This window comes from Halichoerus grypus, chromosome 9 (genome assembly GCF_964656455.1).
Source record: "Halichoerus grypus chromosome 9, mHalGry1.hap1.1, whole genome shotgun sequence".
Classification (NCBI taxonomy): Eukaryota; Metazoa; Chordata; class Mammalia; order Carnivora; family Phocidae; genus Halichoerus; species Halichoerus grypus.
The window spans coordinates 67094536-67117225 of record NC_135720.1 but is presented as its reverse complement, the minus strand read 5'-3'; the positions used below and the strand labels follow the sequence as shown (position 1 = coordinate 67117225).

Sequence of the window (22690 nt, the reverse complement as noted above, 5' to 3'; positions counted from 1 at the left end):
TTTTTCATGCTCTGATATGAGGGCTCTCATAGAACTTCCAGATATGGACGTTCCTATATCCAGATATCCTAATAATTTTTGTGCCTCCTTTTTGCAGGTGGAATGCCTCATCTAAGACCAGCTGCTTTTTTTTTTTTTTTTTTTTTACCTTATGTGAATATATTCATTCTGTTTAGTGAATCACTAGATTTTAACAGCTGGTGGTGGTGCTTTGGTTTTGATGCGGATGGTTCACAACCATATATAGGCCTTCGTCACCTCCCTGTTATTCCAGTAATTAGAAAGACGGTGCTACAGTGATGGACCTGCTTGTCAGGCATTATGTTTGTTTCACTAAATTTGGTGAATGACTTTATGAATATAAGGCAGATCATACTTTTTTGGCAATATCCAAAGGTGTTACAAAGGTGTGCTTTGCAACCCTGCCAGTGAACACAAACCAGTTGCTGTCCATATGGGGAAAGAGAAAATAGTATTTATGGAGTCGGTTACCATAAAAATTCATCTAGAATCTGGACAGTGTGTTGATTCTACGGTCATATAACCACTGCTGTAGAGGGCACCATTATTTTAATTTGCAATGAACCACTCTAATGCCCAATCCTGTTACATAAAAAATAAGAAATATTAAATGGGAGACTAAGATTTACCAAATACCTTCTCTTTCATGATATCAGAGAGCCTGTGATTTCTTCCACTTGGTAATAAAAAATATTGATGAGGTTTAATAACTAAGAACAGTGGGGGCAAATCTGGCATTTCCAGGGACCTGCATTACCAACATGGTATGGCTCTGTGTTCACAAGTTGTGAACTGACACCACCCTTTCATTTCCTAGATATAACTGCCCATTATACAGATGGCTGAGCTACTGGTAATATTGACGACTGTCCCTGCCTTATACCTTGATTTTTGTAGGCTCAAGATGAGTTATAGTATAAAACCATTTTTTTTTTTTAAGTAAGGAACTAATCTCAGAAGGATCAGAATCAACTAGAATGACACCCACCTGACTTCCTTCCCCCAATGCCACAGAACCTCTCTTCTAAATCCTGACCCACTTTCATCATATTCTGGCTTGCTCTCCCTTGGTGGCACTGGGACACTGCCCCAGTCTTAGTGGCATTTATTCCAGTTATTCCACGACATGTCCCCTTTACTTCTTGTGTTTTCCTAGGGCATTGTAAGTTGATTTATGTATGTATTTGTGGCTTTCTTTCTGTTCTCTCTCTTTTTAAAATTCCTTCAGTATTTTTCCACTCTCATTAGATTATAAGTGCTTTTGTAATCCCCCATAGTTCTATGTATAGTCAACTCTTGATTATCTGAGCTAATGGAGGGGAGCATTAGCACGGATGATATCAGAGGACAAATAAATTTCCCAGGGGTTTGCATCAATTCTATGAGAGCATCTGAGTCCCGGAGGCAGGCAAACTAAAATCTAAGAGAAGCAGAGAGCAGAGAAGCATTCTGAATGAAAGAGTGAGATGTCACATTCTCACAGGGCCGTGACCTACTGCTGCAGCTGCTAGTGAAATTTTGTTCTATCCCTGTCAGACTGTTGGGAGATTCTCAAGAGAGGGGCTCCAAAGATCTTTGGGCACAAATCCCACTCCACTGGCCCTCTCCCTTTTGGCATCAATGTTTGGCTTAACACAGTATCGGGCCAGGGCAAGAGAAGTGCAATAAATGGATGAAAGAAGAGTAACAGGGAATTCTTGGCAGAGAAGTCAACAAAATAGAGGCTTTATGAAGCAGGGAAGTGAAATGCTGTTAGTGAAGGGTCTTACCTTAAGGAGAGCACGTGTTAATTGGATAAAAGTTTTCCCTCCCCTTCAACTCCAGCTTCCCGCTCACGCCTCAAACCTAGCAGATGCTTTATCAGTGTTGGAGGAAGGTGAACAAACAAGCAGGCAGAAAGAGAAAAGAATGAAAAAAGTGATGGAAATTTTCCCAGTGATCTGGAAGCTACTATTCACAAAATCTACTTTCTGTGTAATTGAACATTCTGTTTGCATACTATGGGTATTCTAAGAATAGCTATAAGAAGACTCTCTGGGTATCTGGTTAGAAATGCTTTTCATTTTTTATTGTTGAAGAGCAAACCTATGCAAAAGTAGATCTGTTTGGCTGCATGGCAGGGGGACCAAGGGAATTAACGTTCTTTGAGCAGCTACTATATTCCCAGGGAAGCACTTCTATTATTTCATCTTGTTTATTACTTATAACAATCCTATGAAGTGTTATTATTCTGCCTATTTGACATGTAAAGCAACGGAGGGTCATAGTTGTTACGTATTTTCCCCAGAATTATCCAGCTAATCAATACCAAACTGGACTTCAAATCAGTTCCTTTCTTTTGAAACCACCTACTCTTTATTCTACATTGTGCTGCTTCTCAGTAATAATAGTAGTTACAATTTATTGAATGCCTGCTGTGTGAAGGCCTTATATTTATATAATTTTTAATCTTCCCATTAGCCTAGGCAGGTGGGTATTGATATCTACATTTCTGAGATAAAGATAGAGCTACAGAAGCTAAGAATGAGAACCAAGGTTACTGGTAGGGTTAAGATTTGAGCTAAGTCTCTTTTTGAGTTATGTTCAGTATTTTCCCACTATAGTCTGGCTTTCTTTTTCTAAGTATCATGTTCTTTCACTTGGGCCACATATTACTTGCTGTAATCAACCCTAAAATTTTGTTGTAGATGGTTCACTGCAATATCATCATTTCTTTATTCTTGAGTAACTATATGTTTCAATTGCAGAATGATAACCTCTGCATCTGTATTCAACCCCAAGTACACACCTACACACACACACACACACACACACACACACACAGATATACATTTATTATTTCACAAGTTTCCATATTCCTATCACAAAAAGAAATCCAGTTTCAGATAATGCTCGTAGAACTAGAGCACATTCATAAAGAAAGTATAAGATACCACTAGCACTAACAAATCATTATTTTGTATCAGATAGTGCTAAATAGAAACCTGATTTAGAAATTCGCCTGTGGTTCTTCCTCAGTGTGAAAATCAGTCTCAGCTTTAAGGTGAAACAGCATACTATTAATGTCTACAAATGTAATGTAGCACTTCTGATCCATTGATCTTTTAATTTGCAGAAGAATGGGAGAAGCTGATATTATAAAGGTTCCAAAAGTCTATTTTGTATTTACCTGCATTTGTTTCTCACAGGTGTCTTTGCCAACAGGGAAAGGGCATATGGCTTGTCTCCTGGGAAAGCTGTCCCACCTGGCAAAAAGGCCTCTCCAGAGTCTCCTTGGGCACCAGAAGGAAAGTGGCCAGCTCCTCTAGGAAGAAGGCAGCCCAGGATCTGTGGTCACAAAGAGACACATAAGACGGGCCACCTCTCCTTGCCCAGGGTAAGCAGCTGCTTGAAGTTCTCGCCCAGCACCTTCTAAGTCCTCTTCCTCTCCGATTGTCCTTAAGACAACAGCATCCCAAGCACGACCTACCAGTACCTCTAGTGGTTGGAGACTGAGTTGGATGGACATTTTTTTAACAGCAGGAAGAGAGAGAACCTCCAATGGAACTCCTTCCCTCTCAAGATTCTCTTGGCATAGCCAATACTCCATCCTCCTTCAAGGTCTAGGTTGTGACCCACAGAGCTGGCCAGGGTGGTATCTTTCCATTACTCTATAGAGAATGAGAAATAGACCAGGTGAGGATATGCCTGTGGGGCTCAGCATAGGATTAACTAAAGGACACCTGGGGAAAAACTCCAGCAGAAGCCTGGATTTTTGCATGATGGTTCACTCCATAGTGATCCTTCCAGAGATACATCCTCCCATAAAAGAAAAGAAAAGAGAAGAGAAAAGAAAAGAAAAAAAAGAAAAGAAAAGAAAAGGAGAAAGAAAGAAACAAATAAACAAAGAAAGAAAGAAGAAAGAAAGAAAGAAAGAAAAGAAAGGAAGGGAAAGAAAGAAAAAAAAAAAACTAGACTTTAGGGTGACTGTTGCTGAAATAAACTTACTTATTCCATGATTTGATCACTGCTTAACCCTTGCCAACTGTGCAGTGTTAGTGCTACACTGTTTTGGAAATGTATGGATCTCATACCTGCCAGGAGCCCCCGATGTTTCCAGGTTTGAATCCTCTTGATGGTCTCTGAATATAGAGGCTGGTTCTCTGACCTTCTTTCAAGGTCATCGGGTTTTCTTTGTACTTTTATGTCCTTTCAAAATTTTCTGCTTTCTTTTTGATTTTACTCCTTTTCAATTTATTTATGTGTGACAGCCTCAATCATCCAGTTATCAATTCAGTAAAATCTGTCTTGCAGAATGTCCATTTTATCATTCAAGCCTGAAATCTGTTCTGCAATCCTTTTATTTCCCTCCTGAATTGCTTTCAAAGCCCTCTAGGGAGCTGGCCTGCAAAAAGAGAGAATTCTCACATTGTTTCGATGAAAGGTGCTATATAACCACACAGCAGGATTATTGTTCCCCTTTCTCTTTCATTTCGGTCGCCCTGACTGATCTGCTCTGCATTGCAAGCGCAGTGGCCTTTTTTCATCTTAATTTTATTCACTGCTGTGGTTACTTTCTTTCGGGGAACATCAGATAGGTGTTAAGTAAAAGACGGGCATGGGTGTCACAAGGAGAGTCTAAGCACCTCCCTTCCCCTGTCACTGATTTCTAACACCTTGTCTGACCATTCAGCTGAGCACAGGGGCCCCTGCCATGATCTCTTCCCTGACTAGGCTCAATTTCCCTGGGAGTTTTTTCTTTGTGCATAGAACTAGCCTAACTCAATCAAGGCAAACTGCAAAATTAAATTAATTTAACTCGTTCATCTAGGTGTTTAATGTAATATTTTGACAGATCTGCATAAACTGAACTTCCTAAATTTGGCATAAGGGAATAAAATTGATGGATTCAAATTCATTTCTGTTGGTGAAATGCAGAGATTTGTAATCCATCAGCTGTTCTCCCTAATGCACAATCTAGACAGCTCACGCTGCCTGCAGTTGGCATGAAGTGCAAACACCTCTGCTTAAGTAATAGTAGCTGCATCACAAAAATTAACAAAGCCAGTTTTAAGTGACGATTTGACATTAAATCAATATGTTTAAAAACAAACTGAAGCCAGGAAGAGAGGGGAAGATTAAAAATTGTGCTATTTTTAACTCAAGAAGAGGAATTCAATATGGCTTAGAGAAAAACATTAACTATTAAAGACAAAGCAATAAAAAACTCAACGAAGAAAGTCTTTGTGGTTGTGGGAGGTGGCATATATAGATGAGTCTAGAAAATCGTGGGCGTGGGTGAATGTATATTTCCACCCCCTGCTTTCTTTTTCCTTCTAGAGAGTTCCCTAGGATAATTAACTGAAATGACTATGTGCAGAATGTTGAAACACAAAATAATTTAAAAAGAAATGATACAGCTGTGGAAGGTCTTCCAAATGCTTCCGAGGGGGAGCCGGGGCCCAATATATGTATATATAAATAGTGTTTATTTATCAAGATATGTCATAGTGGTTTGAATAAATACACGACACTAGATTCATAAAAAATAAAAATCTACCATGGTGTGAAAAGATATGAAAAGTGGTAAACCATTTATTTCTAGGTTTTCACAGTGTGTGTTCTGTTCATGCTGAGTAGGGAAATGAAGCTTCTTATTTGGAGAATTCTAGGTTGAGAACTATTTCCTCAACCAGAAAAGAATGTCTTCAGGTGAGTATGTATATTTGAGTGGCATTTCAGTTAGCCACGTATGAAAACGTACTGTAAAGATTTCTATGTCAGTTTCGAGTCTAAACACCCTAACCTACAAAATGATTCAGAGGGATCGCATCAGTGATCCACGCAAAAAACACTATTTTATAAATGTTTATTTTTTTAATTGAAAATGTTGGGAAATGGCTAGTAAAATAACTTAGAATCACAGAATTTATGGCTCAAAGTCCCTCTATTTCAGTGAATCTAAAATGCTTTGATATCAGTGCTTTCTTGATCCTCCCAGAAGTATGAAAAGAATTTTTTAAGATTTGTTTATGTCACTCACAACCACACCTGACAGGGACATAAAATGTCTTTGATTGAAAGATGCATCTTGATTTTGGAGAGTTTAAAATATGGGGGAAAAGTACTTTTAAAATTGGCAAAATCGGGTCTTACAGAGATCAAACCCAGTTAAGTCATTTTACAAAGAATGAACTTAAGGTCTAGGGTGCCTGAAGGTTACACAATTGCTTAATAATGAGGCATGGCCAGATCCCCTGGCCATCTGCTCAGCTTTTCCCATGACGCCCTGCACCCTGCCCTATGGCATTTCCACCACTTATACTATACTTACTCAGAAGTTAGTAAACTTTTCAAGTACATATAAGCAACCAAATAAGTTAAACACATTCACTTGCGTGTGTGCGCGGGTGCGCGCGTGCGCACGTGCGCACGCACGCCTGTGTGTGCACATACACAGGCATCATGCATATAAACACACACTGTCCACTCATTCATCCATTCACTTGCTCATTTATTTGTTTACAGAATTTTCCAACGTCACTAACAGGATTGTTATCTTAAATGCAGAATTTGGTAATTAGTTGGCATTAACAATATTTTCTAGTTCTGAATTTTCCTATTCCATGTATCCAACAATCATATTTATTCAGGTATTACATTCATTACTCAGTGTTTTTTGTGCATCCGCTTTGTGTCAGTAACTATACTATCTACTAGGGATGTGGAATGATTCTGTGCTTCAAGTATAACTCAAATGATTATGTATTTACAATCATGGTAAATGCTATGAGGAAAGTGAGTGCTATGAGCATGTATAACAAGGAGGATGGTCTAATTTAGACCTCTCTGAGGAGGTGTTATTTAATCTGACATCTGAAGGATGAAGCTAGATGGAGAGAGGGAAGGCAAGTTTTCCAGGCAAAATGAACTGCAAGTGTAATTGCCTAGAGTCAGGGAAAACCTGAGTTCCTTAGTTGCTGGTGTCAATATAGAGATCCATGACAGAGTTTTTGGCTACAGGAATCCTACACTAGAAAGGAGAAGGGGAAGAAGATCGGGTATTGATTTTTTTAAACATCTGGCCAAAACAGTTAACTGGAATGCTGAGAAAAAACATCGCTTTTGAGAACAAAGAAATAAGGATGAGAACTGACTTGGGTATTTTTTGGTGTGTGTGTGTGTGTGTGTGTGTGTGTGTGTGTGTGTGTGTGTGTTTTCTTCTTGTTTATCTACTGGCTTTATCTTGGTGGTCATGAATATTTTACTCTTCACTTAAAAGAGTTAAGAGCAATGAGATCAAGAAAAGTAGTGAGATAGTAAAGCATTCAAGAACATTGAGATAAAGTTGGGGAAGCACTTTAAAACCTTCAGGGACAATGTGATAAAGGAGTGAAGAAAGTAGTAAGACCTGCCTTAAACTGATAAAGCTATAGAACTAGTAGTTTCAGTTTTGCCACAGGGTTTTCCTTCAATTTAATTTGGCCTACCTGTGCTTACACTGTTTGAGTTAAAATAATGACTAATATTTATGGAGCACTAACAATGAGTTGGATTCAGCTGTCCAAAATGGTAGCTACTAAGTACATGTGGCTATTGAGCACTTATCTGATTTGAGATGTGTGTAAAGGTAAAATATATACCAGATTTAAAAGGCAGTTTTTTTAATAATATGAAACAAAATTTCTTAATACTTATTAAAATTGAGTTCTTATTGAAATGATAATATATGGGGCATATTGGGTTAAATCAATTTTACCTACTTCTTTTTACCTTTTTTCATGTGGTTACTAGAAAATTTAAAATGACGCATGTGCCTTGCACTGCATTTTATTGGACAGTGCTGGTCTAGTTATTGGGGATGAGGTATACAAAAAACATACGAAACCCCTGCTCTCATGACCTGACATTCCTCTAGTAAAGACAAACAATAAGCTAAAACCAAATAAATAATAGATGCTATCAAGAATGATAAAGCACATTTAGAGGGTAGAGAGATTGTGGGTGACATTTTGAATAGTTGAATCAGGGTACATCTCTCTGATTGGAGCAAAGACATAAATACAGAGGGAGAGAACCAAGCAGATTTGGGAGGAGAAGAACATTACAGGCTGGGAGGAAGACCACAAACAAAAAGATTCTAAGATGGGAGGCTATAGCTGGAATGCAATGAGGAAAGAAGAGAAAGCTAATAGATAAGGTTAGAAAAGTACGGAATAGGATAGGCCTTTGTTGGTGAGAGAATTTTTTGGATTTTATTCTGAATGAAATTGTATGGTAGATTGAATGCAAAAATGTGGGAATCATTCCCCTCCAAGTGTCCGCATGCCTTTGTAGTGTGACTTTGTAGTTCTTCCTCACAGTTGATGGGGTTTTGCAATATAGGTGAGGCTTGGTGGGGTGAGGTCCAGAGCAAATGACCAAGAAAGAATTCTTGAGACGTCTTTGGTGCAAAATGGTGGTTTATTAAAGCACGGGGACAGGACCTGTGGGCAGAAAGAGCTGCTGCCCTGGGGTTGTGAGGGGTGGCTGATTATATACTAAGGGGTTGGGGGAAATAAGGAAAAGGGAGGTTTTCAAAAGAACTTTCATATGCTAAAGAGGACCTGTAAGATACGGGAGGCCTTGCCATTGTCAAGTTAAGGTTGTTTTTCCCCTCTAGCAAGGCATTAACATTAAGGCATTAACATTCTTCCTGGAAGAATATCACACCTATCCCACCCAGGAGTAGGGGGGTGAGGGTAGGGGGAGGTTGCAGGGTGTCTGCTTGTGCTTTGTCTTCAGCTAGCCTTCTGCTCCCTCATCACAATGAATCTAGGTGGACTTTATGACTTATTTTAACAAATAGAATGCAGCAAACTTACATTGTATGATTTCTGATTTCCATGCCTAAACTGTAATAGGCCTTGCATGGTTCTGTTCTCTTGGAACCTTGCCAGCTGCCAACACAAGCCCAGGCTAGATTGCTAGAAGATGAGAAATCACCAGAGGTTAGTCCACTCAGTTGTCCCAGCTGAGGCTCCAGAGATGTTGGTGAGTCCAGCTGAGCTCAGCTGAACCGTGCTCAGATCAGCAGAACTTCTTCCCAGTTGACTGTAGATTTTAAGTAATAATAAATGACTGTTATTTTTTTTTTTTAAGATTTTATTTATTTATTTGAGAGAGAGAGAATGAGAGAGAGCACATGAGAGGGGGGAGGGTCAGAGGGAGAAGCAGACTCCCTGCCGAGCAGGGAGCCTGATGTGGGACTCGATCCAGGGACTCCAGGATCATGACCTGAGCCGAAGGCAGTCGCTTAACCAACTGAGCCACCCAGGCGCCCATAAATGACTGTTATTTTAAGCCACTAAGTTTTAATGTGTTTTCTTATGCAGGTAAAGGGAACTAATGCAGATTCAGAGATTTCAAGTTTTATGAGATAAATGACATGCTTTGAGGTGATAAAAGGTGATTCAGTTTGAATATGTATTTGTGATTAGAGCCAAAAGCATTTTCTAATGCTATGGATGTGAGGCAGGAAAGAAATAGAGAAGGCAAGAATGACTCTTAACATCTTAGCCATAGCAACTGAAAGAATGGCATTATCGTTGCTAAGACAGGGAAAACTGGAGAAATAGTTCTTTGAGCAAGGAAAATTTTGCACATGTTAAATTAGAGATGTTTATTAGTCATCCAAATTGAGATGTCAAATAGACAATTGGTTAGAGTTCGGGAGTGAAATCTGGAGAGCCTTCCTAAATGGAGGAATAAGTAGCGTTGATGAAGGATAGTCAGAAGAAAGGCAGGCAGGGACAAGTGCCTCCCCGCCCCTCCCCTGATCTCAAGAGGAAACCAGCCCCGGAAGGATTTTACACTACTCTGGAAGAAGCCTTCCACCTTTTCCTATGTGAACAGCCCAGCCAACAAACCCATAAAAACCCTAGACTTAGAAACTCTGGTGACAACCCTCTCAGGTCTCCTCCCTCTTCAGGAGCTTTGTATTATCCTTCAATAAACTTTACTATCGCTCAAAAAACTTTGCTTTGCTGCCCACCACTCTTCGTCTGGTCTACCTCTTCATTCTTTGAAGCAGTGTGACCAAGAACCGTGGGCACTAAAGGAGAAGAAGTTCTGTAACAGCATTATAAGTGGCATTTAAAGACATGGGACTAGATGAAATTGCTTAGGGTGTGGAGGGAGGAAGGCCCAGGATTGAGCCTAGGGTATCCAATATTTGAAGCTTGGGAAGCTGAGGAACATCTTATATAAGAAGCCAAGAAGATATGAAGATAACCCAGAGAGAAGCAAAGTGAAGACAGAGTTTCAAGAGACATTATTCAACTATATCAATAGCCAATAGATCAAGAACGCTAAGAAATGAGAAGTGAGGATTTAATTTGGCAATACAGAGATTTTTTTGAGTTTAATAAGAGCAGCTTCTATGGCAGGTTGATAAAAGCCTGGTTGAAGTCGTCTCAAGAGAAAAAAGAATGGACCATGAGGGAAGAGAAGACAAAAATTTTGAAAGAAAAAAGAAAAAAAGATTCAGAATGGCTAGTATAGAATTAGTAGTTCCATAACTTTATCTATTTAAGACAGGTCTTCTTGCTTATTAATAAGTGGCACCAAAGCCCATATACTTTGCACTATGCCTGAGTTAATAATGAGGTTATTTAATATATATTCTAGAAAGAAAATACATCTTATGCTATATCTTAAAAAAGCTAAAAATAAAAATAAAGTAACTTGGTAAAAAAAAAAATACTGTAAATAAAAACAGAGAAATGGGGCCCAAACTAGAGAGGAAGTGGGATTAAGAGATTTTGTTTGTTTAGAAAAAGACACGACTTTTTCTAGTTTGTTAGAACGCTGATAAAAAGGATCCTACCTAGATGTAAAAGTTGATAAGCAGAATGTAGGAATGATACAGGGAACAAAGTTCTTACATAGTGAGATTAGATGGAGTCCAAAGCACTGACAGTTCTCAGGGGTGGCAGGAGGCAAAGAAGGTAGGACACCTCTTAGTAGGTGGGGAGATTCTCTGCTGGAGGAATGTTGAATTTCTCTTCTTCATCTTTTTAAAAAGATTTATTTATTGTAGGGGAAGGGCAGGGGCAGAGGGAGAGGGAGAGAGAAACCCAAACCCACTAAGTGTGGAGTCTGCCACAGGGCTCCATCTCACCACCCTGAGATCAGACCTAAGCTGGATGTTTAACCCAACTGTACCACCCAGGCACCCCTCAATTTCTCTTCTTATCTCTTCTCTTGTCTCAATGAAACCAGAGACAAAGCCGTCAAGCTAGTGTGAGGACTGAGGTGCAGGATTAGTTGTTGGTAGAAAAGAAGGCAATGGTCTAGAAAAATAACAATGGATAGACTACAAAAATTTAGTGGAGCTACCAAAGAGCTTGAGGTTCTTCCTTAAGGTTTACAAGCAAACATTTAAGCTGAGGGCATTCTGCCTGGTTGTGTGGAGAGCTGGCTTTAACTAGGGAGTGTCACAACAGAATTGAAAGGTTTTGATGGGTCACAGAATATAACTTGACTAGACAGAAGGAGAGGCATGAGAGGATGATAGAAAGAGTAAAGATGATGGGGTCAGGGGATTTGAGATAACAATCTGAAGATTTTTTTTTTTTCTCTCTAAATTTAGAATACCAGAGGAGTAGCCTGAACATATACAAGGTGGTATTTGGAGAGTGATGTGCTTGAAAACAAAATGTCTATAGAAAGTATCATCTTTGGTAAACAGGTCCAGGGCATTGATTTTCCAACAAAAATAATACCACACCCTAAAGTATTTTTTTTTTAATTAGTGGGTAATTTTTATTGTCACAATGATTGAGGAGTGATGCAGAAATTTATTTATTTATTTTTTTTAAGATTTTATTTATTTGACAGAGAGAGAGAGTGCCAGAGAGCACAAGCAGGGGGAGCAGCAGAGAGAGAAGGAGAAGCCAGCTCTCTGCTGAGTAGGGAGCCGGATATGGGGCTTGATCCCAGGACCCTGGGATCATGACCTGAGCCGAAGGCAGAGGCTTAACTAACTGAGTGACCCAGGCGTCCCGTGATGCAGAAATTTAGAGGCAGCACTAAGAAGCCAGATGCTTCAGTGCTTGGAACAGTACATTATGTGTGTATCGATTGGCATGTAGCTGTTGCATTCACAGTAATTCTACATATATTAATATATTTATTTAATTTTAAAATATTAAATACCAGTTTGAAATTGGGTATTGTAGATTGGCCTGCAAAAGAACACTTACCAGGGTGCACCAATGTGGGTTCCATCCACACATTATTTTCCAATGAAGAAATCAGCCTGTTAAAATTACGTAAACATTTGATAAAGAAGGATGTTGACTAAGTTAGCAGGCATATTTATATCCAATATTGAAAGGAAAAGTTTTAAAAATCTTACACTGTCTCTGGAATGATTTAAACATTTCTTCCATTGAAAGTATAATTTCCTCTTGCTTCACACATGTGCATACATGATCACAAATGGTAACCTTCACGGTAGTGAGGAAGAATTAATTTTGCCAAGAATACATGATGTTTTTGGTATGCTGACCAAAGAAATCCAAGTGAAATAATTTTTCTCTTCCATTGAGCAGAGATACTGTTGAAGAATAATCGATGAGATGGCAGAAGATGTCAAAAATTAGCTGTGAAGTGAACTGTAGTCAAAATGAATTTTCATTACAAGTGGATGAAACTTCCTTTGGATAATGAGGTTTTACCGCCTGCATTTGAAAGGTTCATATGGAATGAAAAAGTCATAGAGGAAATGTTGTTTTTAAAATTACTGATTATAAATATGAAGGGCTTGCCAATATTTGAAACTCCTTAAATTATTTTATGGAAAAATATATTCCCTTTTTTGGGATCGTTGCTTCTGTTACATATGGGAACGCCGGCCATGGGTTGTTGTTGGCTCTGTGGGTTTATGGCTGACTTAAAAAATGCACCAGGTGTTTAGGAATCCATTGCATTATTCATGAACTACATGTAGTCCCCAAGAATTTTTATGAAAAGCTCCACAAACCAATGACTGTTTTTAACAGTGTTAATAACAAAATTAACAATAAATCTTCGAGTGATTGATTTCACACAGAATGTACTCCAATAAGAGATTGAATATCTTATTCTAGACATGAAAAGTAAGATGGTTCTCAAAGAATGTACTTGAAGACAGATTCTGTTTAGTATTTAATATTGTTTTATTTCAAAAATTTTACTAACAGAAAAATAAACGTCAAGATTGAGATATTGTGAATGGATGTAACTTATTTTTCATATGCACTTGGTTACCTTAAGCCACAACAGAACTAGATCAATTTTATTAAAATGCAGCAGATAATCATGGGATTCATCAACAAATTTACACTATTTAAAAATGACCTTGCTACTGAGAATTTTCAAAGTGTCTGTCTTTGCAAACCTTTAGATAGTAAAGATATTAATTGGGCATAGATTGCTCTCATTTTTATTAATAAATAAGATGATGGTTAGATTTAAAGTTCTGAATGTATTACATAATACCAGATTAGGTGGTTAATCCATTTGAAGTGATTGTGGAACAAGTTAGCCAAGATATGCAAGTTGTGGAGCTAAAAACACAACTTTTAGACCAAAACACAATTTAATTATCCTAATTATGAAAGGATTTGGATCCAGCTAAGACTTTCATACTGATGTCTTTGAAAATAAGTTAAATTACCAATAGCTTTTTCTTCCTTTTTTTTTTTTAAAGATTTTATTTATTTATTTGAGAGAGAGAATGAAAGACAGAGAGCATGAGAGGGAGGAGGGTCAGAGGGAGAAGCAGACTCCCTGCTGAGCAGGGAGCCCGATGCGGGACTCGATCCCGGGACTCCAGGATCATGACCTGAGCAGAAGGCAGTCGCTTAACCAACTGAGCCACCCAGGCGCCCTAGCTTTTTCTTCTTTTTGACAACACGTGAATTTAAGGAGGATTTCAGCAAAAGCAACAAAACTCTTTGTCTTCCTTGTAGATCTATAAATCCATTGTAGACTTTGTGTGTTGGTTGCAGTATTGACCATACTTCAGGCACCACATGTTTATGTATATATATAAAACATATTCCGTTGTCTACCCTTTTAAGTGAAAAGACCAAAGCACTCTAGATGAGCAAATTCTTACTGGTTTTTCCCACCCCCTCCCCCTTTCATTAATATGATTAGTGATAGCCTATACAGAAAATTCTTTAAGTGTGTGGTTGAGGATAGAAGCTCAATTCTTAACCATTACACATTTTCAGGACTCACTTTAAATTAAATTTCAGGCTATCATTAGCAATGTATAGCTATTCTCAGATTTCTTTTATAGTTTCTTGTTTTGATGACCTTTTCGTACTTCAGTCCTTTGCTTAACTTTATTCAGAGTTAGAAAATATGGTAATTTTGAACAACTTCTTGGTAATTCTGCAAATGAAAAGGAAGTTTTAAGAAGGCAGATGTAAAAAAAAAAAAAAAAAAACGAATCAATTTGATTCCAAAGTTGGTATTAACATATTTTAATGCAGAGGAAAGAGCAAGATGCATCTTAAGTTTATAAGGGGTCCGTCAAATTGACCTACACGAGCTCACAGAAGTTACATGTTTCCTAAGGCCAAGGAACCGTTCCATGACCTTGAAGGGTATATTAGTATTTCTATTTAAGTCATTACATTTTCAAACATTGGAACTGCTCAGATTTGGTTCACTGCACAAACCAATCACTTAGAATGTTAAAGAGCATGACTTTGGTCTCCTGGAGACAGCTCTTCTGTAATTGAGCTCTCGTTTGCATGGCCTGTCTACCTTCCCTGTTAATTTTTTTTCTTGTTTTTTTTTTTTTTTTCTTTTCCTTGTCAACCTACATTATGAATGCAACTGATAGAACAAACACCAACACCTAACATTGGAAATTCTCTCCCCAGAACTCATTTGAAACACATGCTGAGGTTCTCAAACGGCAAGTTTTATAAAATGTCAGAGCATTTTAGAGTTGGAAGTGATTGTTGGATGCATATTATAATCACATGGGGAGCTTAAGAAAATACTAATGCCTCAGCTCCACCCTTAGAAATTCTGATTTCACTTGTCTGGGGAAGACTGGGGGCATCTATATTTTTTAAAAACTGTCCAATGAATTGTAGTGTCCAGTCAAGTTTGAGAACCACTAGACCAGTCCCGTTCAACCAGGTGAAAAAAGAAATTTAGAAAGAGTATGACCTTTGATATGTCACGAGACACTAGTAAAGCTGAGACTAAAAGTCAGATTTACTGACACTTAGTACAAAATATTTATACTGTTTTGAAACTACTTTTTGAGAGCTGTTCTCCCACAAAAACTTCAGACATAAATCTGGCATGTTCTCCAGTTGTGGGGCTATATCCAGCCAGATGTCCCTCTCCAAGGGACCAATGTCATTCGATATAATACTTTGAAAGACAGTAACTTTTAGAACACACTAATACTGTATTTTCCATAAAAAGGGGAGGAGACTGTGTTTTGTGCTGATCTGTAGAGCCCAAGTATGGTGATGCTCAAATAGTCTCCACCCCTGAAGAGAGTTTACAGAAAATTAGCATAATCTGCACTACAGTTCAATCCCTTTGAAGCTCGGCACATGGCAAAAATATCTTGCCAAGAATTTACAACAGAACAATTTTCAACTGTATTATTCACAATACATCATTACTGTTGATTGTTCTGATGAAAATGGCCTCACAATTGCAATGAATCATCTGCTTTTAGAGTGACAGAATTTACAACTGCAACAGAAAGACATAACAAAGAAATGGTTTAAGAGTTGACATTTAGCCTTTGTTTACAGTATTCTTTTAATATTGATGTTGATCCTTCAGCATGCAGCGCTCAGATGGACAATCTCAACAATGGCAGTTGAAAATTATGCTTGTTTTTAAATTTTGTTTTCTTGTTTGTGTTCATATTATTGTAAGAACGAGGGTTGACAGTATTTGGTGTGCTTTATATTTTCTTTTATGATGTTTTGGCCAAAGAAAGGGCATATTTACACTCTGAATGCGTATGTCTGATATATAATTATACATGGAATTATTACACCTTGTTATGTCCTTCAGTTTTCTTTCAAGTAAAATATTTCTCTTACCCCTGCTTTTCCCTGATCATATGAAAAACAATGGGTTTTAACTATCTTGAAATTGGCAAATGTTTAGTTTTGCTGAAGCGCAAGAGTATGCTCAGCTTGAATGTTTGGTGCATTATTATGGATTTCTAGACTCTGGCAAACTTGTGAATATAGAAAAGAGCAAAGTGGGAAAAAAAATTAAATTGCTTTATCTCCAGGTGATAAAACTTCATGAATAGCTGAAAGGAGAAGGACACAAGGATGAAAAGGGTAGAAAATCCCAGAAAATTGAAAACAATGATTAAATGATATGTAAATGACTATGCAGACATTTCTAAAGCTTGTGATTATTTTTTTAAGTGTGACTAGTATAAAGGATTTATTACAAGTTCAGTTCAATACTGTGCGTTTGAATATCATACACATATATTTATAGTGAGGTATTGAAAATTAATGAGAAATTAAATATCATGAGACTTTAAACTGATTTCTTTTTAAGAGGTGCTAGTGGAAAGAAAGGACAGAGATGCTTTGATTTAAAGGCAGAGTTTGAAACCATAATCTAGGATGCCGGAAGAAGCATTCATAGATAAAAGAACTAAAGCTCAGAATTTAAAAAATATATATATAAATCAGCAATGGTCATTTGTTATGGATTGCCTGATTCAAAATAATACCATAAGAAAAAAAACCTGTAAACTTTTCACTCAGAGTGAAGGAAAAAAGATCTAACTTTTTGGAAATGGGCTGAGTATCTTGTCATAGGGGACCTGATTAAGAGTTTATTTGATTGGAACTAAGAAGAGGTTTGAAGTTCACTTCATCCAAACAACCAACCAACCAACCAACCAACCAACCAACCAACCAACTGATCAACCAACCAATACTTGACATTAATGCTATTTAAACAGAAATTCTTTCATACACATTGAATAAATTATTTTGACATATTTTATAATTTATGATTAGAATAAATATAGACCAAATTATTTGAAAGCACTATTTTCTCTTCTAGGCTTTCTGTTACCAAAGTCCTTAGATTCTCCTTTCTTTCAAATTTGAAGTATTTAGGAGAAAATTCCAATATGAATACCTCTCTTCTAAACTGTAAATTCCTCAAGGGCCAGAATCAAGTTTTATCTCTTCCTGTGTTATCCACTGTACTAAGTGTTTAGCATAAGGTGGGTTCTCAATACACATTTGTTTAATGAATGAGAGGAGGAATGAATACATAAATGATTAACATTGCTTCTCCCCCAAGATTGTGTGCACAGATTGTATTTGCATACTTTTATTATGTTTTTCTTCTTCATTTCCCCTACTTCTTTGACTGTCAAAACAGACTTATTTCTGCCCAACATGAAATGATTGGTATTTATCATTTCACAGCTGTCTTCTGCAACTTCAGACTGGGAAGAAGGAGCAGGAGAAAGTAGAGGCACGATTACCTACACAATTAGAAGGCAGCTGAGACCTTCCCTTCTTGCCACCCCCACCCGGGCCCCCAGTAGTCCTTTAGATACGCTTAAGCGCATTCTCTTCTTGAAAGCAGAACAATTGTGCTGAGTGGGGAGGAACATGGAGTATGAAGGCAAAGCTTAGTGTCCAGGACAAGGGGAGACTAAATTAATACATGATTGCTCAAATCATCCTTGTCACACATTTCATCCTTGAAACTCTTCTCTTGGTAATCTCCATGTTGCCTTGGGCAATCCTATTAAGTCCTAGAGTTTCAATTAATACCTTATTGATGATGATGACACCCACATTTCTGCCTTTAGTCCTAATTTCTCAGCTGAGTCCTGGTCTCTTATCTCCTGGGATGCTTGGCATCTCCACCCCATAATTTCTAAAACTAAATTCTCAGTTCTACTTTGTTGCATCCCATAAGTTTTGGTATGTTGTGTTTTCATTTTTGTTTATCTTAAGATATTTTCTAATTTCCTTTTGATTTCTTCTTTGACTCAGTTTTTTAAAAAGAGTGTATTGTTTAATTTCCTTGTCCTTGTGAATTTTCTCCTTTTCCTTACATTATTGATTTCTAGCTTCTTCAATTGTAGTTGAAAAAGATACTTCAGATGATTTCAATCTTCTTAAATTTGTTAAGACTTCTTTTGTGACCTAACGTGATCTTGGAGAATGTTCTATATACACTTGAGAAGAATGTGTATTCTGCTGTTTTGGGTTGGAATGTTCCATATATGTCTGTTAGGTCTGTTTGGTCTATGATATTTTTCAAATTTGCTGTTTCCTTATTGATTTTCTGTTTAAACATCTCTGAACATTATTGAAAGTAGGGTTTGGTTCACTTGATGGTATCCCATAAGTCCTGTAGGCTTTCCCCTACTCCTTTTACTTATTTTTTTTTTTTTCATTCTTCTAATTGGATAATTTCAAATGATTTCTCTTTGAGTTATTTGATGCTTTCTTTTATTTGATCATCCCTATTGGTGGTGCTCTCTATTGACTTTTTCAATTTAGTCATTTTTCCTGCTACAAAATTTATTTGGTTCTTTTAAAAATAATTTCTGGGGTGCCTGGGTGTCTCAGTTGGTTAAGCATCTGACTTGATTTTGGCTCAGCTCATGATTTCAGGGTCATGAGATGGAGCCCTGTGTTGGGCTCTGCACTCAGTGTGAAGTCTGAGATTCTCTCCCCACCTCTCCCCTTGCCCTTCCCCACATTCATGCTCTCTAAATAGATAAATAAATATAAAAAATAATTTCTATCTATTTGTTGAACTTCTCTTTTGTTCATGTATTGTTTTTTTTTTTTAATTTCATTTAATTATCTATCTGTGTCTCTTGTTGCTCACTGAGCTTCTTTAAGACAATTATTTTGATTTTTTTTCAGACAATGTATAGATCTCCATTTCTGTGGTCAGTTGTTGGAGCTTTATTTTGTCCCTTTGGTGGGTGTCATGTTTCCCTGATTCTTCCTGTACCTTGTAGCCTCGCATTGGTGTCTGCACACCTGAAGAAACAGTCTTTATGGACTGGGTTGGGAGAGAAAGACCTTCAGCAACAGGGCTGCCTAGATATTTTCGAGATCTTTCAAACCTTTTCTACAGATGTGCAGACTCCACTCCTCTCACTCTGTTGTGTGTGTGTGTGTGTTTGGGGCGGGGATTTAGGATTGTGTGTTTACTCTCAATCCTGCATAGTCACACCAGGCACTGAGATTCCTCCTGCTGTCTTTCCCAGGCAATGCCCTGAAATGCTGAGCTTCCCCCTCTCCCTCCTGAAGGGGAGGTCTTAAGTTGTGCACCTTTTCACTACCCCACAGCTCTTGCCAAGTGCCACCTGCCCCTTTTCCCTAGGGCAGTGTGCAGAGATGCCAGGATGAGAGGGGAAAGCTCCTCTACTCTCTGTCCCACCTGAAGAAGCAGTCTCAGGGTTGTGTGCTTTCTCCCAATCCCACAAAATTGAGCTGGCTGCTGACATCATTGTCAGCTGCTGAGATCCACAGGTGCAAGCACCACCTGTGGTGCTTCAGAGGTGGGCAGGCACCAGGTGCAGGGGCATACTTGGGCTGGCTGGTGGGGTCCATGGATGGGCTGGTGGTGTCCCTGGATGGTCTGTTGTTGAGATCGACATACCAGGTGCTATGAACCCCTACCCCTTTCCTTAGCTTCCTCCAGAAGACTCGGTCATGCAGATTCCCTTGGTGCTCTGGGCAACATGAGATTGAAGTGGGCCTCTCAGGCAGCATCCCAAAATTCTGGGGAAGCCAGAGGCTCATTTTTCTCTCCCTTTTCTCTGTGGGAGAAGTCATGGGCTAATGGGGTCTCTCAGCTCTGAGTAGTGCTGGATTTGGGTAGGGGTAATGCAGATAAAGTGACAGCCTTCTTTCTCTTCAGTGTGGCTGTTTTTGGATTTTGTGTTGTACTGGAATGCTGGAACCCCTCAACTGGACTCTGGAGCTCTGATAAAGGTATTTTCTTCCATGGATGGTGGTTAAATTGATGTTTCAGTGGGGGAATAAGGGGTGGGACTTCCTAGTCCACCATCTTGTTGATTTGGCTCTCTCAAATTAATTTCTCACAACCTCAGATTACTTGCGTTTTACACACCAGAGAAACAGAAAACTATTAGTCACTCTGAAAAAAACCAGGAATGTCACAAGGTCTGTCCTCGGCTCACTACATTTCTAAATGCCTCATTTTCTTCCCCTACCTCCACTCATGCCAGAAATATCCTATGTATCTTTCAAAACCTGACTTTGTATCTAACACTTGGTAATATTAGTAACAATTAACATAATCTTGGAAATGACATATACCTTAATATGGTACTTAATAATTTAAAAAGCATTTTTACACAAATCATCATATTTTCATTACCATGCACTTTGAGATGGGTAAGGCAGATATCATTTGCTATGTGTACTTGAATAAAAGCTTCGTGAGGGCAGGGACTTTTATTCTACTGTTCATTGAATCTCTTGTGCCCCGGTGAATGCATAGCATGTAGCTCGTCTCAATGAAACTTTGTCGAATAAATGAAGTAACTGGTGGATTAGAAAGTTTAGTGATTCTTCAGGGATATACAGCTAATAAGTCAAAAGATGGAGTTGTGTCTTAATCTAGTGATGGCCCGGGAGCATTAGTTGCAGTAAAAATACTCTAATTACTTAATACACACTATATAATGCTTATTAAATTTTCTTTATATGGCAATTGAATTAGTGTGTCTTTCTCTCCTGAATCAGGACTTGTTAACGTTTAGGTGGCTTATACTTTTATTTATTTATTTACTTTTCAAATAAGCTCCATGCCCAATGTAGGGCTCGAACTCATGACCCAGGATCAACAGTCTCATACTCTACTGACTGAGCCAGCCAGGCATCCCATACTTTTTTTTTTTTTTAAGTATTAAATAGCAAGTTAGCAAGTGATTCTGAGATCAAGAGCAAAGCCCTTCTGTGAGAAGTGACGAGATCTATCTTTTATTCTTATTTCTAACCTGAGGAGCAAAAAAGGAAAAGCTGAAAAATGATTAAGATATTTCTGGATGTTACATAAATGATGTTAGGCAACATCTAGTTGTGATTAAATTCCCACGTAATTTCATAATTTGGGAAAGATTCTTTGAAATAAATGATGCTAGTTTTAAATAAATGCTATTAGAATTTCAAAGGGAAAATGGCATAATGAACATATTCGAATGGGGAGTAAAAAATATGTCAAAAAACATTTCCTCTATTTCTGGTTGTTTACCATAAGACAGTACTATTACACAAAACACACACACAGAAAATCATTTAATAGGGAGTACGCCCCTGGGACTGTGAACGAATGCCTTCCAGCTTCGGGTTTCTGCCTGCTTGATTGGACTGTCCTTTGTGGAGTGCTCTGTGATGACGGGATTGCTCTATGCATTTGATCCCCTACACATCAGTCCATAAAATCAATTCAAACAAACAAACTCTTTTAATGACGACCAGGAGCTTTGCGTACTTTCCTCTTTGACCCTAGTTGCTTCTGCTAGTACTTTGTTTAGCAGAAAAAAACTAGTGTTATATTAAACCGTGGGGCTCTGTAACTGTATTATTATGTAGCATTTTATGGCCTGCAAGGTATTTTACAGCTGCTGTACAGTTTTTTCCCTACTCAATCCCTTTGGGTGGTAACCACAATGTTGTCATTACCATTTTTATAAACTTCAGAAAGGAGGCTATGCGAGGGTAAGTGACTAGCAGAAAGTCAGATGATAAGTTAATAGTCAAAAAGGTATTAGAGATCATGATCTTTGAATTGCCAGTTTATTTCCCAGCTCACAGGGCTATACTGATTCTTTACTAGCCTGCTGCTGATGTGTCTGTGATAGATTTTTGAAGCTCAAAAACGGATGAGTTTGTTAAGTGATAGAGTACAACGTATGTAAGAAAGCAGCTGTAATAGTATAATTTATTGTGAACAACTGTCATTGAACTTTCAAAGTAAATACATGGTTAGTGTAGAAAAAAAATTATTATATCCACAAATATTGAAACTGCTTCTGTACTGTTAAATTTAAGTGGTCAAGATGAATTTATTTGGAATGGTTTCAGTTTGAAAAGCCAAAGAGGCTTGTGTTGTCAAAGCTGTTAGATTGGTCAGAATCATAATATTCATTTTGGGAGAAAAAAGATGAAATCAGAATATGATTTCATGATTCCAAATTACATAAATGAAAAAAAAAGTTGAAAACAGATAAAGCCAATAAAAGAATTGGTGAAAGCTGAAGAAAAGTGAATTTAGTATTTGTCAAATAGTGGTGTTAAGCTACAAACTATTAAGTTCTCTAGAATTAAGTATATAAAAGGAGATATTAGAGATCCTTTTTTAGTTGATGTCTTAAAACATAGTCTGGTTTAAAATCATAGTCTCTTAAATACTTTCATGGTTCAGATGCTTTTTAAAGGCATTCACCCACAAAAGAAAGTGCTCGCTTTTATTATCAGTTTGCTATTAAGTTGGAAGGCTTGTATTTGCATGAAATTCTTTCTCAGGAAAATGTTAATAGGAACCAGAATGTAAATAAGAGAAGGAAGCCACTCCAGATATTTTTCTGTGGTTCTCCTTGATAGGAAAATCTTATGTACATATT

At 37.8% G+C, this 22690-nt stretch overlaps 1 long non-coding RNA gene across 1 annotated transcript; it reads left to right on the top strand.

Annotated features, from left to right (window-relative positions):
- The first annotated feature begins 3379 nt into the window (after positions 1 to 3379).
- LOC144378971 (uncharacterized) lies at positions 3380 to 19982 on the top strand. Its single transcript, XR_013440924.1, has 3 exons — positions 3380 to 3397; positions 5606 to 5712; positions 19960 to 19982. It is a non-coding gene; the product is annotated as an uncharacterized LOC144378971 (long non-coding RNA).
- The last annotated feature ends 2708 nt before the right edge of the window (positions 19983 to 22690 follow it).